The sequence below is a fragment of the Ambystoma mexicanum genome, chromosome 1p (genome assembly GCF_040938575.1).
Source record: "Ambystoma mexicanum isolate Mex_15411 chromosome 1p, UKY_AmexF1_1, whole genome shotgun sequence".
Taxonomy (NCBI): Eukaryota; Metazoa; Chordata; class Amphibia; order Caudata; family Ambystomatidae; genus Ambystoma; species Ambystoma mexicanum.
In genome coordinates, this window is record NC_090921.1 from 237,701,412 (window position 1) to 237,718,388 (window position 16,977).

The 16,977-nt window shown below is 51.6% G+C and overlaps 8 non-coding genes across 8 annotated transcripts; all 8 read left to right on the plus strand.

The window, feature by feature from the left end:
• The first annotated feature begins 898 nt into the window (after positions 1–898).
• On the plus strand, positions 899–970 carry TRNAD-GUC (transfer RNA aspartic acid (anticodon GUC)). Its single transcript has one exon. It is a non-coding gene; the product is annotated as a tRNA-Asp (tRNA).
• A 2,844-nt stretch (positions 971–3,814) lies between these two features.
• On the plus strand, positions 3,815–3,886 carry TRNAD-GUC (transfer RNA aspartic acid (anticodon GUC)). The gene has a single exon. It is a non-coding gene; the product is annotated as a tRNA-Asp (tRNA).
• A 1,397-nt stretch (positions 3,887–5,283) lies between these two features.
• Positions 5,284–5,355, plus strand: TRNAD-GUC (transfer RNA aspartic acid (anticodon GUC)). The gene has a single exon. It is a non-coding gene; the product is annotated as a tRNA-Asp (tRNA).
• Positions 5,356–8,220: 2,865 nt separating this feature from the next.
• Positions 8,221–8,292, plus strand: TRNAD-GUC (transfer RNA aspartic acid (anticodon GUC)). The gene has a single exon. It is a non-coding gene; the product is annotated as a tRNA-Asp (tRNA).
• A 1,397-nt stretch (positions 8,293–9,689) lies between these two features.
• Positions 9,690–9,761, plus strand: TRNAD-GUC (transfer RNA aspartic acid (anticodon GUC)). Its single transcript has one exon. It is a non-coding gene; the product is annotated as a tRNA-Asp (tRNA).
• A 1,396-nt stretch (positions 9,762–11,157) lies between these two features.
• On the plus strand, positions 11,158–11,229 carry TRNAD-GUC (transfer RNA aspartic acid (anticodon GUC)). Its single transcript has one exon. It is a non-coding gene; the product is annotated as a tRNA-Asp (tRNA).
• A 2,864-nt stretch (positions 11,230–14,093) lies between these two features.
• TRNAD-GUC (transfer RNA aspartic acid (anticodon GUC)) lies at positions 14,094–14,165 on the plus strand. The gene has a single exon. It is a non-coding gene; the product is annotated as a tRNA-Asp (tRNA).
• Positions 14,166–15,562: 1,397 nt separating this feature from the next.
• On the plus strand, positions 15,563–15,634 carry TRNAD-GUC (transfer RNA aspartic acid (anticodon GUC)). Its single transcript has one exon. It is a non-coding gene; the product is annotated as a tRNA-Asp (tRNA).
• Positions 15,635–16,977: the final 1,343 nt, after the last annotated feature.

Sequence of the window (16,977 nt, forward strand, 5' to 3'; positions counted from 1 at the left end):
GCTGCAACGGGAGGTCTTCCCAGGACGCGTCACAGCTCAACGCAAGAGCTCCTGGGTTTCGAAGGCTCTTGCAGCAAGCCTTCACAAAGCAGCAGGGAGCGCCGTTCCAGATGGGAAACTTGAGACTGGATGTCCAGAAAAGCAAGACGTCAGAAGCGAAACCTTTTTCCTGCAGGGTGTGGCATACCATCCGCTTGCTCATTGCGACAGAGGTGGCACTAATGAAGGAAGAGGTCAACGTTACGTTCTTCTTTAAAATGCAAGGCCAGGAAAAGTGGCAGCGGTGGGATTTGAACCCACGCCTCCGAAGAGACTGGAGCCTTAATCCAGCGCCTTAGACCGCTCGGCCACGCTACCTCCCTGCTAGTCGCCGAAAGCGGAACTTGACCCGTTGCCCGGCCCGCTTTAGTGCTTTGCCTTTTCTCCTTGGAAAGTCTGGAGACAGGCAGTGGAAGGGCAGGCAAACTGTCAGGTGCGCAGAGGAGGGGAGACCATGAGGCAAGGTGGGAGATGGGGGCAAGAAGTGAGAAAAAAACTAATCGCAAGCTAGGGCAGGATTCGGAAAGTGAAGCCGAAAAGGGGCTTAGCATGCAGCCCAGGGGTTTCTTTGACTGTCCTAAGCCCACAGGGACTTTGCCGTCCTCAGCTCATGAGACTTGAGATGGGTAGCTTGATTTGCTGAGGAAATGCGGGATGACAGATTCAACTCTGGAGTCAAACATAGCCCGGAACTATCGCCTTAAACTGAGTTTTAAGCCTGGTGCCGATAAAAAGAAAGAAATTAGCCTTAGATCGGGCAAGCCGTTTGACGGGGGAAAATGAGACCCCCCTAGGCCAGCTAGGTGGTCGCTGGATGCTGTGCAGACATCAGCAGCTGTTCATTTCATGCCCTCACGTCTCCTCGTTAGTATAGTGGTCAGTATCCCCGCCTGTCACGCGGGAGACCGGGGTTCAATTCCCCGACGGGGAGGTTAAACCGTTTCTGGATTTTTTTTAGTTCTTGACAAATATTCTTGAAGATTAGGCTGAGTCAAGTAGGGAATGGGTGCCAAGAACTGACTCTTTAAGAAAAAAGCACCGGCAACGCTAGTCATCGTACAATATTTGTGCACAATTGCTTACATTAGGCGGCCGGTCCACTTTATTGAGTCCCCCTCAGCACCATTTAGTGCTCCTGTTGTCTGCGAAGTCCAAATTGTAACCCTGAATCAGTTCCTCTTCTGACCCTTTGTATCATGTTACATGACGAGTAATGATCACCTGTTAGCTTTATCCCTAATTATAACTCTCACTCTTTCCCTGCATCTAACCCTAGCTCTAATCCCATCATTAACCTCGGTCCGGGCACACGCGTGAACCCCTACTCTCATCTCAGCCTCTCCTGGTGATACATCACACCTGGGATCGTTTGCTCCCTGTGGGCTGTGGGAAATTTGCTACCAGCACGCCCTGGAAGTGGGGCTCATTCCGCTGCAACGGGAGGTCTTCCCAGGACGCGTCACAGCTCAACGCAAGAGCTCCTGGGTTTCGAAGGCTCTTGCAGCAAGCCTTCACAAAGCAGCAGGGAGCGCCGTTCCAGATGGGAAACTTGAGACTGGATGTCCAGAAAAGCAAGACGTCAGAAGCGAAACCTTTTTCCTGCAGGGTGTGGCATACCATCCGCTTGCTCATTGCGACAGAGGTGGCACTAATGAAGGAAGAGGTCAACGTTACGTTCTTCTTTAAAATGCAAGGCCAGGAAAAGTGGCAGCGGTGGGATTTGAACCCACGCCTCCGAAGAGACTGGAGCCTTAATCCAGCGCCTTAGACCGCTCGGCCACGCTACCTCCCTGCTAGTCGCCGAAAGCGGAACTTGACCCGTTGCCCGGCCCGCTTTAGTGCTTTGCCTTTTCTCCTTGGAAAGTCTGGAGACAGGCAGTGGAAGGGCAGGCAAACTGTCAGGTGCGCAGAGGAGGGGAGACCATGAGGCAAGGTGGGAGATGGGGGCAAGAAGTGAGAAAAAAACTAATCGCAAGCTAGGGCAGGATTCGGAAAGTGAAGCCGAAAAGGGGCTTAGCATGCAGCCCAGGGGTTTCTTTGACTGTCCTAAGCCCACAGGGACTTTGCCGTCCTCAGCTCATGAGACTTGAGATGGGTAGCTTGATTTGCTGAGGAAATGCGGGATGACAGATTCAACTCTGGAGTCAAACATAGCCCGGAACTATCGCCTTAAACTGAGTTTTAAGCCTGGTGCCGATAAAAAGAAAGAAATTAGCCTTAGATCGGGCAAGCCGTTTGACGGGGGAAAATGAGACCCCCCTAGGCCAGCTAGGTGGTCGCTGGATGCTGTGCAGACATCAGCAGCTGTTCATTTCATGCCCTCACGTCTCCTCGTTAGTATAGTGGTCAGTGTCCGGGGTTCAATTCCCCGACGGGGAGGTTAAACCGTTTCTGGATTTTTTTTAGTTCTTGACAAATATTCTTGAAGATTAGGCTGAGTCAAGTAGGGAATGGGTGCCAAGAACTGACTCTTTAAGAAAAAAGCACCGGCAACGCTAGTCATCGTACAATATTTGTGCACAATTGCTTACATTAGGCGGCCGGTCCACTTTATTGAGTCCCCCTCAGCACCATTTAGTGCTCCTGTTGTCTGCGAAGTCCAAATTGTAACCCTGAATCAGTTCCTCTTCTGACCCTTTGTATCATGTTACATGACGAGTAATGATCACCTGTTAGCTTTATCCCTAATTATAACTCTCACTCTTTCCCTGCATCTAACCCTAGCTCTAATCCCATCATTAACCTCGGTCCGGGCACACGCGTGAACCCCTACTCTCATCTCAGCCTCTCCTGGTGATACATCACACCTGGGATCGTTTGCTCCCTGTGGGCTGTGGGAAATTTGCTACCAGCACGCCCTGGAAGTGGGGCTCATTCCGCTGCAACGGGAGGTCTTCCCAGGACGCGTCACAGCTCAACGCAAGAGCTCCTGGGTTTCGAAGGCTCTTGCAGCAAGCCTTCACAAAGCAGCAGGGAGCGCCGTTCCAGATGGGAAACTTGAGACTGGATGTCCAGAAAAGCAAGACGTCAGAAGCGAAACCTTTTTCCTGCAGGGTGTGGCATACCATCCGCTTGCTCATTGCGACAGAGGTGGCACTAATGAAGGAAGAGGTCAACGTTACGTTCTTCTTTAAAATGCAAGGCCAGGAAAAGTGGCAGCGGTGGGATTTGAACCCACGCCTCCGAAGAGACTGGAGCCTTAATCCAGCGCCTTAGACCGCTCGGCCACGCTACCTCCCTGCTAGTTGCCGAAAGCGGAACTTGAACCGTTGCCCGGCCCGCTTTAGTGCTTTGCCTTTTCTCCTTGGAAAGTCTGGAGACAGGCAGTGGAAGGGCAGGCAAACTGTCAGGTGCGCAGAGGAGGGGAGACCATGAGGCAAGGTGGGAGATGGGGGCAAGAAGTGAGAAAAAAACTAATCGCAAGCTAGGGCAGGATTCGGAAAGTGAAGCCGAAAAGGGGCTTAGCATGCAGCCCAGGGGTTTCTTTGACTGTCCTAAGCCCACAGGGACTTTGCCGTCCTCAGCTCATGAGACTTGAGATGGGTAGCTTGATTTGCTGAGGAAATGCGGGATGACAGATTCAACTCTGGAGTCAAACATAGCCCGGAACTATCGCCTTAAACTGAGTTTTAAGCCTGGTGCCGATAAAAAGAAAGAAATTAGCCTTAGATCGGGCAAGCCGTTTGACGGGGGAAAATGAGACCCCCTAGGCCAGCTAGGTGGTCGCTGGATGCTGTGCAGACATCAGCAGCTGTTCATTTCATGCCCTCACGTCTCCTCGTTAGTATAGTGGTCAGTATCCCCGCCTGTCACGCGGGAGACCGGGGTTCAATTCCCCGACGGGGAGGTTAAACCTTTTCTGGATTTTTTTTAGTTCTTGACAAATATTCTTGAAGATTAGGCTGAGTCAAGTAGGGAATGGGTGCCAAGAACTGACTCTTTAAGAAAAAAGCACCGGCAACGCTAGTCATCGTACAATATTTGTGCACAATTGCTTACATTAGGCGGCCGGTCCACTTTATTGAGTCCCCCTCAGCACCATTTAGTGCTCCTGTTGTCTGCGAAGTCCAAATTGTAACCCTGAATCAGTTCCTCTTCTGACCCTTTGTATCATGTTACATGACGAGTAATGATCACCTGTTAGCTTTATCCCTAATTATAACTCTCACTCTTTCCCTGCATCTAACCCTAGCTCTAATCCCATCATTAACCTCGGTCCGGGCACACGCGTGAACCCCTACTCTCATCTCAGCCTCTCCTGGTGATACATCACACCTGGGATCGTTTGCTCCCTGTGGGCTGTGGGAAATTTGCTACCAGCACGCCCTGGAAGTGGGGCTCATTCCGCTGCAACGGGAGGTCTTCCCAGGACGCGTCACAGCTCAACGCAAGAGCTCCTGGGTTTCGAAGGCTCTTGCAGCAAGCCTTCACAAAGCAGCAGGGAGCGCCGTTCCAGATGGGAAACTTGAGACTGGATGTCCAGAAAAGCAAGACGTCAGAAGCGAAACCTTTTTCCTGCAGGGTGTGGCATACCATCCGCTTGCTCATTGCGACAGAGGTGGCACTAATGAAGGAAGAGGTCAACGTTACGTTCTTCTTTAAAATGCAAGGCCAGGAAAAGTGGCAGCGGTGGGATTTGAACCCACGCCTCCGAAGAGACTGGAGCCTTAATCCAGCGCCTTAGACCGCTCGGCCACGCTACCTCCCTGCTAGTCGCCGAAAGCGGAACTTGACCCGTTGCCCGGCCCGCTTTAGTGCTTTGCCTTTTCTCCTTGGAAAGTCTGGAGACAGGCAGTGGAAGGGCAGGCAAACTGTCAGGTGCGCAGAGGAGGGGAGACCATGAGGCAAGGTGGGAGATGGGGGCAAGAAGTGAGAAAAAAACTAATCGCAAGCTAGGGCAGGATTCGGAAAGTGAAGCCGAAAAGGGGCTTAGCATGCAGCCCAGGGGTTTCTTTGACTGTCCTAAGCCCACAGGGACTTTGCCGTCCTCAGCTCATGAGACTTGAGATGGGTAGCTTGATTTGCTGAGGAAATGCGGGATGACAGATTCAACTCTGGAGTCAAACATAGCCCGGAACTATCGCCTTAAACTGAGTTTTAAGCCTGGTGCCGATAAAAAGAAAGAAATTAGCCTTAGATCGGGCAAGCCGTTTGACGGGGGAAAATGAGACCCCCCTAGGCCAGCTAGGTGGTCGCTGGATGCTGTGCAGACATCAGCAGCTGTTCATTTCATGCCCTCACGTCTCCTCGTTAGTATAGTGGTCAGTATCCCCGCCTGTCACGCGGGAGACCGGGGTTCAATTCCCCGACGGGGAGGTTAAACCGTTTCTGGATTTTTTTTAGTTCTTGACAAATATTCTTGAAGATTAGGCTGAGTCAAGTAGGGAATGGGTGCCAAGAACTGACTCTTTAAGAAAAAAGCACCGGCAACGCTAGTCATCGTACAATATTTGTGCACAATTGCTTACATTAGGCGGCCGGTCCACTTTATTGAGTCCCCCTCAGCACCATTTAGTGCTCCTGTTGTCTGCGAAGTCCAAATTGTAACCCTGAATCAGTTCCTCTTCTGACCCTTTGTATCATGTTACATGACGAGTAATGATCACCTGTTAGCTTTATCCCTAATTATAACTCTCACTCTTTCCCTGCATCTAACCCTAGCTCTAATCCCATCATTAACCTCGGTCCGGGCACACGCGTGAACCCCTACTCTCATCTCAGCCTCTCCTGGTGATACATCACACCTGGGATCGTTTGCTCCCTGTGGGCTGTGGGAAATTTGCTACCAGCACGCCCTGGAAGTGGGGCTCATTCCGCTGCAACGGGAGGTCTTCCCAGGACGCGTCACAGCTCAACGCAAGAGCTCCTGGGTTTCGAAGGCTCTTGCAGCAAGCCTTCACAAAGCAGCAGGGAGCGCCGTTCCAGATGGGAAACTTGAGACTGGATGTCCAGAAAAGCAAGACGTCAGAAGCGAAACCTTTTTCCTGCAGGGTGTGGCATACCATCCGCTTGCTCATTGCGACAGAGGTGGCACTAATGAAGGAAGAGGTCAACGTTACGTTCTTCTTTAAAATGCAAGGCCAGGAAAAGTGGCAGCGGTGGGATTTGAACCCACGCCTCCGAAGAGACTGGAGCCTTAATCCAGCGCCTTAGACCGCTCGGCCACGCTACCTCCCTGCTAGTCGCCGAAAGCGGAACTTGACCCGTTGCCCGGCCCGCTTTAGTGCTTTGCCTTTTCTCCTTGGAAAGTCTGGAGACAGGCAGTGGAAGGGCAGGCAAACTGTCAGGTGCGCAGAGGAGGGGAGACCATGAGGCAAGGTGGGAGATGGGGGCAAGAAGTGAGAAAAAAACTAATCGCAAGCTAGGGCAGGATTCGGAAAGTGAAGCCGAAAAGGGGCTTAGCATGCAGCCCAGGGGTTTCTTTGACTGTCCTAAGCCCACAGGGACTTTGCCGTCCTCAGCTCATGAGACTTGAGATGGGTAGCTTGATTTGCTGAGGAAATGCGGGATGACAGATTCAACTCTGGAGTCAAACATAGCCCGGAACTATCGCCTTAAACTGAGTTTTAAGCCTGGTGCCGATAAAAAGAAAGAAATTAGCCTTAGATCGGGCAAGCCGTTTGACGGGGGAAAATGAGACCCCCCTAGGCCAGCTAGGTGGTCGCTGGATGCTGTGCAGACATCAGCAGCTGTTCATTTCATGCCCTCACGTCTCCTCGTTAGTATAGTGGTCAGTGTCCCCGCCTGTCACGCGGGAGACCGGGGTTCAATTCCCCGACGGGGAGGTTAAACCGTTTCTGGATTTTTTTTAGTTCTTGACAAATATTCTTGAAGATTAGGCTGAGTCAAGTAGGGAATGGGTGCCAAGAACTGACTCTTTAAGAAAAAAGCACCGGCAACGCTAGTCATCGTACAATATTTGTGCACAATTGCTTACATTAGGCGGCCGGTCCACTTTATTGAGTCCCCCTCAGCACCATTTAGTGCTCCTGTTGTCTGCGAAGTCCAAATTGTAACCCTGAATCAGTTCCTCTTCTGACCCTTTGTATCATGTTACATGACGAGTAATGATCACCTGTTAGCTTTATCCCTAATTATAACTCTCACTCTTTCCCTGCATCTAACCCTAGCTCTAATCCCATCATTAACCTCGGTCCGGGCACACGCGTGAACCCCTACTCTCATCTCAGCCTCTCCTGGTGATACATCACACCTGGGATCGTTTGCTCCCTGTGGGCTGTGGGAAATTTGCTACCAGCACGCCCTGGAAGTGGGGCTCATTCCGCTGCAACGGGAGGTCTTCCCAGGACGCGTCACAGCTCAACGCAAGAGCTCCTGGGTTTCGAAGGCTCTTGCAGCAAGCCTTCACAAAGCAGCAGGGAGCGCCGTTCCAGATGGGAAACTTGAGACTGGATGTCCAGAAAAGCAAGACGTCAGAAGCGAAACCTTTTTCCTGCAGGGTGTGGCATACCATCCGCTTGCTCATTGCGACAGAGGTGGCACTAATGAAGGAAGAGGTCAACGTTACGTTCTTCTTTAAAATGCAAGGCCAGGAAAAGTGGCAGCGGTGGGATTTGAACCCACGCCTCCGAAGAGACTGGAGCCTTAATCCAGCGCCTTAGACCGCTCGGCCACGCTACCTCCCTGCTAGTTGCCGAAAGCGGAACTTGAACCGTTGCCCGGCCCGCTTTAGTGCTTTGCCTTTTCTCCTTGGAAAGTCTGGAGACAGGCAGTGGAAGGGCAGGCAAACTGTCAGGTGCGCAGAGGAGGGGAGACCATGAGGCAAGGTGGGAGATGGGGGCAAGAAGTGAGAAAAAAACTAATCGCAAGCTAGGGCAGGATTCGGAAAGTGAAGCCGAAAAGGGGCTTAGCATGCAGCCCAGGGGTTTCTTTGACTGTCCTAAGCCCACAGGGACTTTGCCGTCCTCAGCTCATGAGACTTGAGATGGGTAGCTTGATTTGCTGAGGAAATGCGGGATGACAGATTCAACTCTGGAGTCAAACATAGCCCGGAACTATCGCCTTAAACTGAGTTTTAAGCCTGGTGCCGATAAAAAGAAAGAAATTAGCCTTAGATCGGGCAAGCCGTTTGACGGGGGAAAATGAGACCCCCTAGGCCAGCTAGGTGGTCGCTGGATGCTGTGCAGACATCAGCAGCTGTTCATTTCATGCCCTCACGTCTCCTCGTTAGTATAGTGGTCAGTATCCCCGCCTGTCACGCGGGAGACCGGGGTTCAATTCCCCGACGGGGAGGTTAAACCTTTTCTGGATTTTTTTTAGTTCTTGACAAATATTCTTGAAGATTAGGCTGAGTCAAGTAGGGAATGGGTGCCAAGAACTGACTCTTTAAGAAAAAAGCACCGGCAACGCTAGTCATCGTACAATATTTGTGCACAATTGCTTACATTAGGCGGCCGGTCCACTTTATTGAGTCCCCCTCAGCACCATTTAGTGCTCCTGTTGTCTGCGAAGTCCAAATTGTAACCCTGAATCAGTTCCTCTTCTGACCCTTTGTATCATGTTACATGACGAGTAATGATCACCTGTTAGCTTTATCCCTAATTATAACTCTCACTCTTTCCCTGCATCTAACCCTAGCTCTAATCCCATCATTAACCTCGGTCCGGGCACACGCGTGAACCCCTACTCTCATCTCAGCCTCTCCTGGTGATACATCACACCTGGGATCGTTTGCTCCCTGTGGGCTGTGGGAAATTTGCTACCAGCACGCCCTGGAAGTGGGGCTCATTCCGCTGCAACGGGAGGTCTTCCCAGGACGCGTCACAGCTCAACGCAAGAGCTCCTGGGTTTCGAAGGCTCTTGCAGCAAGCCTTCACAAAGCAGCAGGGAGCGCCGTTCCAGATGGGAAACTTGAGACTGGATGTCCAGAAAAGCAAGACGTCAGAAGCGAAACCTTTTTCCTGCAGGGTGTGGCATACCATCCGCTTGCTCATTGCGACAGAGGTGGCACTAATGAAGGAAGAGGTCAACGTTACGTTCTTCTTTAAAATGCAAGGCCAGGAAAAGTGGCAGCGGTGGGATTTGAACCCACGCCTCCGAAGAGACTGGAGCCTTAATCCAGCGCCTTAGACCGCTCGGCCACGCTACCTCCCTGCTAGTCGCCGAAAGCGGAACTTGACCCGTTGCCCGGCCCGCTTTAGTGCTTTGCCTTTTCTCCTTGGAAAGTCTGGAGACAGGCAGTGGAAGGGCAGGCAAACTGTCAGGTGCGCAGAGGAGGGGAGACCATGAGGCAAGGTGGGAGATGGGGGCAAGAAGTGAGAAAAAAACTAATCGCAAGCTAGGGCAGGATTCGGAAAGTGAAGCCGAAAAGGGGCTTAGCATGCAGCCCAGGGGTTTCTTTGACTGTCCTAAGCCCACAGGGACTTTGCCGTCCTCAGCTCATGAGACTTGAGATGGGTAGCTTGATTTGCTGAGGAAATGCGGGATGACAGATTCAACTCTGGAGTCAAACATAGCCCGGAACTATCGCCTTAAACTGAGTTTTAAGCCTGGTGCCGATAAAAAGAAAGAAATTAGCCTTAGATCGGGCAAGCCGTTTGACGGGGGAAAATGAGACCCCCCTAGGCCAGCTAGGTGGTCGCTGGATGCTGTGCAGACATCAGCAGCTGTTCATTTCATGCCCTCACGTCTCCTCGTTAGTATAGTGGTCAGTATCCCCGCCTGTCACGCGGGAGACCGGGGTTCAATTCCCCGACGGGGAGGTTAAACCGTTTCTGGATTTTTTTTAGTTCTTGACAAATATTCTTGAAGATTAGGCTGAGTCAAGTAGGGAATGGGTGCCAAGAACTGACTCTTTAAGAAAAAAGCACCGGCAACGCTAGTCATCGTACAATATTTGTGCACAATTGCTTACATTAGGCGGCCGGTCCACTTTATTGAGTCCCCCTCAGCACCATTTAGTGCTCCTGTTGTCTGCGAAGTCCAAATTGTAACCCTGAATCAGTTCCTCTTCTGACCCTTTGTATCATGTTACATGACGAGTAATGATCACCTGTTAGCTTTATCCCTAATTATAACTCTCACTCTTTCCCTGCATCTAACCCTAGCTCTAATCCCATCATTAACCTCGGTCCGGGCACACGCGTGAACCCCTACTCTCATCTCAGCCTCTCCTGGTGATACATCACACCTGGGATCGTTTGCTCCCTGTGGGCTGTGGGAAATTTGCTACCAGCACGCCCTGGAAGTGGGGCTCATTCCGCTGCAACGGGAGGTCTTCCCAGGACGCGTCACAGCTCAACGCAAGAGCTCCTGGGTTTCGAAGGCTCTTGCAGCAAGCCTTCACAAAGCAGCAGGGAGCGCCGTTCCAGATGGGAAACTTGAGACTGGATGTCCAGAAAAGCAAGACGTCAGAAGCGAAACCTTTTTCCTGCAGGGTGTGGCATACCATCCGCTTGCTCATTGCGACAGAGGTGGCACTAATGAAGGAAGAGGTCAACGTTACGTTCTTCTTTAAAATGCAAGGCCAGGAAAAGTGGCAGCGGTGGGATTTGAACCCACGCCTCCGAAGAGACTGGAGCCTTAATCCAGCGCCTTAGACCGCTCGGCCACGCTACCTCCCTGCTAGTCGCCGAAAGCGGAACTTGACCCGTTGCCCGGCCCGCTTTAGTGCTTTGCCTTTTCTCCTTGGAAAGTCTGGAGACAGGCAGTGGAAGGGCAGGCAAACTGTCAGGTGCGCAGAGGAGGGGAGACCATGAGGCAAGGTGGGAGATGGGGGCAAGAAGTGAGAAAAAAACTAATCGCAAGCTAGGGCAGGATTCGGAAAGTGAAGCCGAAAAGGGGCTTAGCATGCAGCCCAGGGGTTTCTTTGACTGTCCTAAGCCCACAGGGACTTTGCCGTCCTCAGCTCATGAGACTTGAGATGGGTAGCTTGATTTGCTGAGGAAATGCGGGATGACAGATTCAACTCTGGAGTCAAACATAGCCCGGAACTATCGCCTTAAACTGAGTTTTAAGCCTGGTGCCGATAAAAAGAAAGAAATTAGCCTTAGATCGGGCAAGCCGTTTGACGGGGGGAAATGAGACCCCCTAGGCCAGCTAGGTGGTCGCTGGATGCTGTGCAGACATCAGCAGCTGTTCATTTCATGCCCTCACGTCTCCTCGTTAGTATAGTGGTCAGTATCCCCGCCTGTCACGCGGGAGACCGGGGTTCAATTCCCCGACGGGGAGGTTAAACCTTTTCTGGATTTTTTTTAGTTCTTGACAAATATTCTTGAAGATTAGGCTGAGTCAAGTAGGGAATGGGTGCCAAGAACTGACTCTTTAAGAAAAAAGCACCGGCAACGCTAGTCATCGTACAATATTTGTGCACAATTGCTTACATTAGGCGGCCGGTCCACTTTATTGAGTCCCCCTCAGCACCATTTAGTGCTCCTGTTGTCTGCGAAGTCCAAATTGTAACCCTGAATCAGTTCCTCTTCTGACCCTTTGTATCATGTTACATGACGAGTAATGATCACCTGTTAGCTTTATCCCTAATTATAACTCTCACTCTTTCCCTGCATCTAACCCTAGCTCTAATCCCATCATTAACCTCGGTCCGGGCACACGCGTGAACCCCTACTCTCATCTCAGCCTCTCCTGGTGATACATCACACCTGGGATCGTTTGCTCCCTGTGGGCTGTGGGAAATTTGCTACCAGCACGCCCTGGAAGTGGGGCTCATTCCGCTGCAACGGGAGGTCTTCCCAGGACGCGTCACAGCTCAACGCAAGAGCTCCTGGGTTTCGAAGGCTCTTGCAGCAAGCCTTCACAAAGCAGCAGGGAGCGCCGTTCCAGATGGGAAACTTGAGACTGGATGTCCAGAAAAGCAAGACGTCAGAAGCGAAACCTTTTTCCTGCAGGGTGTGGCATACCATCCGCTTGCTCATTGCGACAGAGGTGGCACTAATGAAGGAAGAGGTCAACGTTACGTTCTTCTTTAAAATGCAAGGCCAGGAAAAGTGGCAGCGGTGGGATTTGAACCCACGCCTCCGAAGAGACTGGAGCCTTAATCCAGCGCCTTAGACCGCTCGGCCACGCTACCTCCCTGCTAGTCGCCGAAAGCGGAACTTGACCCGTTGCCCGGCCCGCTTTAGTGCTTTGCCTTTTCTCCTTGGAAAGTCTGGAGACAGGCAGTGGAAGGGCAGGCAAACTGTCAGGTGCGCAGAGGAGGGGAGACCATGAGGCAAGGTGGGAGATGGGGGCAAGAAGTGAGAAAAAAACTAATCGCAAGCTAGGGCAGGATTCGGAAAGTGAAGCCGAAAAGGGGCTTAGCATGCAGCCCAGGGGTTTCTTTGACTGTCCTAAGCCCACAGGGACTTTGCCGTCCTCAGCTCATGAGACTTGAGATGGGTAGCTTGATTTGCTGAGGAAATGCGGGATGACAGATTCAACTCTGGAGTCAAACATAGCCCGGAACTATCGCCTTAAACTGAGTTTTAAGCCTGGTGCCGATAAAAAGAAAGAAATTAGCCTTAGATCGGGCAAGCCGTTTGACGGGGGAAAATGAGACCCCCTAGGCCAGCTAGGTGGTCGCTGGATGCTGTGCAGACATCAGCAGCTGTTCATTTCATGCCCTCACGTCTCCACGTTAGTATAGTGGTCAGTATCCCCGCCTGTCACGCGGGAGACCGGGGTTCAATTCCCCGACGGGGAGGTTAAACCTTTTCTGGATTTTTTTTAGTTCTTGACAAATATTCTTGAAGATTAGGCTGAGTCAAGTAGGGAATGGGTGCCAAGAACTGACTCTTTAAGAAAAAAGCACCGGCAACGCTAGTCATCGTACAATATTTGTGCACAATTGCTTACATTAGGCGGCCGGTCCACTTTATTGAGTCCCCCTCAGCACCATTTAGTGCTCCTGTTGTCTGCGAAGTCCAAATTGTAACCCTGAATCAGTTCCTCTTCTGACCCTTTGTATCATGTTACATGACGAGTAATGATCACCTGTTAGCTTTATCCCTAATTATAACTCTCACTCTTTCCCTGCATCTAACCCTAGCTCTAATCCCATCATTAACCTCGGTCCGGGCACACGCGTGAACCCTTACTCTCATCTCAGCCTCTCCTGGTGATACATCACACCTGGGATCGTTTGCTCCCTGTGGGCTGTGGGAAATTTGCTACCAGCACGCCCTGGAAGTGGGGCTCATTCCGCTGCAACGGGAGGTCTTCCCAGGACGCGTCACAGCTCAACGCAAGAGCTCCTGGGTTTCGAAGGCTTTTGCAGCAAGCCTTCACAAAGCAGCAGGGAGCGCCGTTCCAGATGGGAAACTTGAGACTGGATGTCCAGAAAAGCAAGACGTCAGAAGCGAAACCTTTTTCCTGCAGGGTGTGGCATACCATCCGCTTGCTCATTGCGACAGAGGTGGCACTAATGAAGGAAGAGGTCAACGTTACGTTCTTCTTTAAAATGCAAGGCCAGGAAAAGTGGCAGCGGTGGGATTTGAACCCACGCCTCCGAAGAGACTGGAGCCTTAATCCAGCGCCTTAGACCGCTCGGCCACGCTACCTCCCTGCTAGACGCCGAAAGCGGAACTTGACCCGTTGCCCGGCCCGCTTTAGTGCTTTGCCTTTTCTCCTTGGAAAGTCTGGAGACAGGCAGTGGAAGGGCAGGCAAACTGTCAGGTGCGCAGAGGAGGGGAGACCATGAGGCAAGGTGGGAGATGGGGGCAAGAAGTGAGAAAAAAATTAATCGCAAGCTAGGGCAGGATTCGGAAAGTGAAGCCGAAAAGGGGCTTAGCATGCAGCCCAGGGGTTTCTTTGACTGTCCTAAGCCCACAGGGACTTTGCCGTCCTCAGCTCATGAGACTTGAGATGGGTAGCTTGATTTGCTGAGGAAATGCGGGATGACAGATTCAACTCTGGAGTCAAACATAGCCCGGAACTATCGCCTTAAACTGAGTTTTAAGCCTGGTGCCGATAAAAAGAAAGAAATTAGCCTTAGATCGGGCAAGCCGTTTGACGGGGGAAAATGAGACCCCCTAGGCCAGCTAGGTGGTCGCTGGATGCTGTGCAGACATCAGCAGCTGTTCATTTCATGCCCTCACGTCTCCTCGTTAGTATAGTGGTCAGTATCCCCGCCTGTCACGCGGGAGACCGGGGTTCAATTCCCCGACGGGGAGGTTAAACCTTTTCTGGATTTTTTTTAGTTCTTGACAAATATTCTTGAAGATTAGGCTGAGTCAAGTAGGGAATGGGTGCCAAGAACTGACTCTTTAAGAAAAAAGCACCGGCAACGCTAGTCATCGTACAATATTTGTGCACAATTGCTTACATTAGGCGGCCGGTCCACTTTATTGAGTCCCCCTCAGCACCATTTAGTGCTCCTGTTGTCTGCGAAGTCCAAATTGTAACCCTGAATCAGTTCCTCTTCTGACCCTTTGTATCATGTTACATGACGAGTAATGATCACCTGTTAGCTTTATCCCTAATTATAACTCTCACTCTTTCCCTGCATCTAACCCTAGCTCTAATCCCATCATTAACCTCGGTCCGGGCACACGCGTGAACCCTTACTCTCATCTCAGCCTCTCCTGGTGATACATCACACCTGGGATCGTTTGCTCCCTGTGGGCTGTGGGAAATTTGCTACCAGCACGCCCTGGAAGTGGGGCTCATTCCGCTGCAACGGGAGGTCTTCCCAGGACGCGTCACAGCTCAACGCAAGAGCTCCTGGGTTTCGAAGGCTCTTGCAGCAAGCCTTCACAAAGCAGCAGGGAGCGCCGTTCCAGATGGGAAACTTGAGACTGGATGTCCAGAAAAGCAAGACGTCAGAAGCGAAACCTTTTTCCTGCAGGGTGTGGCATACCATCCGCTTGCTCATTGCGACAGAGGTGGCACTAATGAAGGAAGAGGTCAACGTTACGTTCTTCTTTAAAATGCAAGGCCAGGAAAAGTGGCAGCGGTGGGATTTGAACCCACGCCTCCGAAGAGACTGGAGCCTTAATCCAGCGCCTTAGACCGCTCGGCCACGCTACCTCCCTGCTAGTCGCAGAAAGCGGAACTTGACCCGTTGCCCGGCCCGCTTTAGTGCTTTGCCTTTTCTCCTTGGAAAGTCTGGAGACAGGCAGTGGAAGGGCAGGCAAACTGTCAGGTGCGCAGAGGAGGGGAGACCATGAGGCAAGGTGGGAGATGGGGGCAAGAAGTGAGAAAAAAACTAATCGCAAGCTAGGGCAGGATTCGGAAAGTGAAGCCGAAAAGGGGCTTAGCATGCAGCCCAGGGGTTTCTTTGACTGTCCTAAGCCCACAGGGACTTTGCCGTCCTCAGCTCATGAGACTTGAGATGGGTAGCTTGATTTGCTGAGGAAATGCGGGATGACAGATTCAACTCTGGAGTCAAACATAGCCCGGAACTATCGCCTTAAACTGAGTTTTAAGCCTGGTGCCGATAAAAAGAAAGAAATTAGCCTTAGATCGGGCAAGCCGTTTGACGGGGGAAAATGAGACCCCCCTAGGCCAGCTAGGTGGTCGCTGGATGCTGTGCAGACATCAGCAGCTGTTCATTTCATGCCCTCACGTCTCCTCGTTAGTATAGTGGTCAGTATCCCCGCCTGTCACGCGGGAGACCGGGGTTCAATTCCCCGACGGGGAGGTTAAACCGTTTCTGGATTTTTTTTAGTTCTTGACAAATATTCTTGAAGATTAGGCTGAGTCAAGTAGGGAATGGGTGCCAAGAACTGACTCTTTAAGAAAAAAGCACCGGCAACGCTAGTCATCGTACAATATTTGTGCACAATTGCTTACATTAGGCGGCCGGTCCACTTTATTGAGTCCCCCTCAGCACCATTTAGTGCTCCTGTTGTCTGCGAAGTCCAAATTGTAACCCTGAATCAGTTCCTCTTCTGACCCTTTGTATCATGTTACATGACGAGTAATGATCACCTGTTAGCTTTATCCCTAATTATAACTCTCACTCTTTCCCTGCATCTAACCCTAGCTCTAATCCCATCATTAACCTCGGTCCGGGCACACGCGTGAACCCCTACTCTCATCTCAGCCTCTCCTGGTGATACATCACACCTGGGATCGTTTGCTCCCTGTGGGCTGTGGGAAATTTGCTACCAGCACGCCCTGGAAGTGGGGCTCATTCCGCTGCAACGGGAGGTCTTCCCAGGACGCGTCACAGCTCAACGCAAGAGCTCCTGGGTTTCGAAGGCTCTTGCAGCAAGCCTTCACAAAGCAGCAGGGAGCGCCGTTCCAGATGGGAAACTTGAGACTGGATGTCCAGAAAAGCAAGACGTCAGAAGCGAAACCTTTTTCCTGCAGGGTGTGGCATACCATCCGCTTGCTCATTGCGACAGAGGTGGCACTAATGAAGGAAGAGGTCAACGTTACGTTCTTCTTTAAAATGCAAGGCCAGGAAAAGTGGCAGCGGTGGGATTTGAACCCACGCCTCCGAAGAGACTGGAGCCTTAATCCAGCGCCTTAGACCGCTCGGCCACGCTACCTCCCTGCTAGTCGCCGAAAGCGGAACTTGACCCGTTGCCCGGCCCGCTTTAGTGCTTTGCCTTTTCTCCTTGGAAAGTCTGGAGACAGGCAGTGGAAGGGCAGGCAAACTGTCAGGTGCGCAGAGGAGGGGAGACCATGAGGCAAGGTGGGAGATGGGGGCAAGAAGTGAGAAAAAAACTAATCGCAAGCTAGGGCAGGATTCGGAAAGTGAAGCCGAAAAGGGGCTTAGCATGCAGCCCAGGGGTTTCTTTGACTGTCCTAAGCCCACAGGGACTTTGCCGTCCTCAGCTCATGAGACTTGAGATGGGTAGCTTGATTTGCTGAGGAAATGCGGGATGACAGATTCAACTCTGGAGTCAAACATAGCCCGGAACTATCGCCTTAAACTGAGTTTTAAGCCTGGTGCCGATAAAAAGAAAGAAATTAGCCTTAGATCGGGCAAGCCGTTTGACGGGGGAAAATGAGACCCCCCTAGGCCAGCTAGGT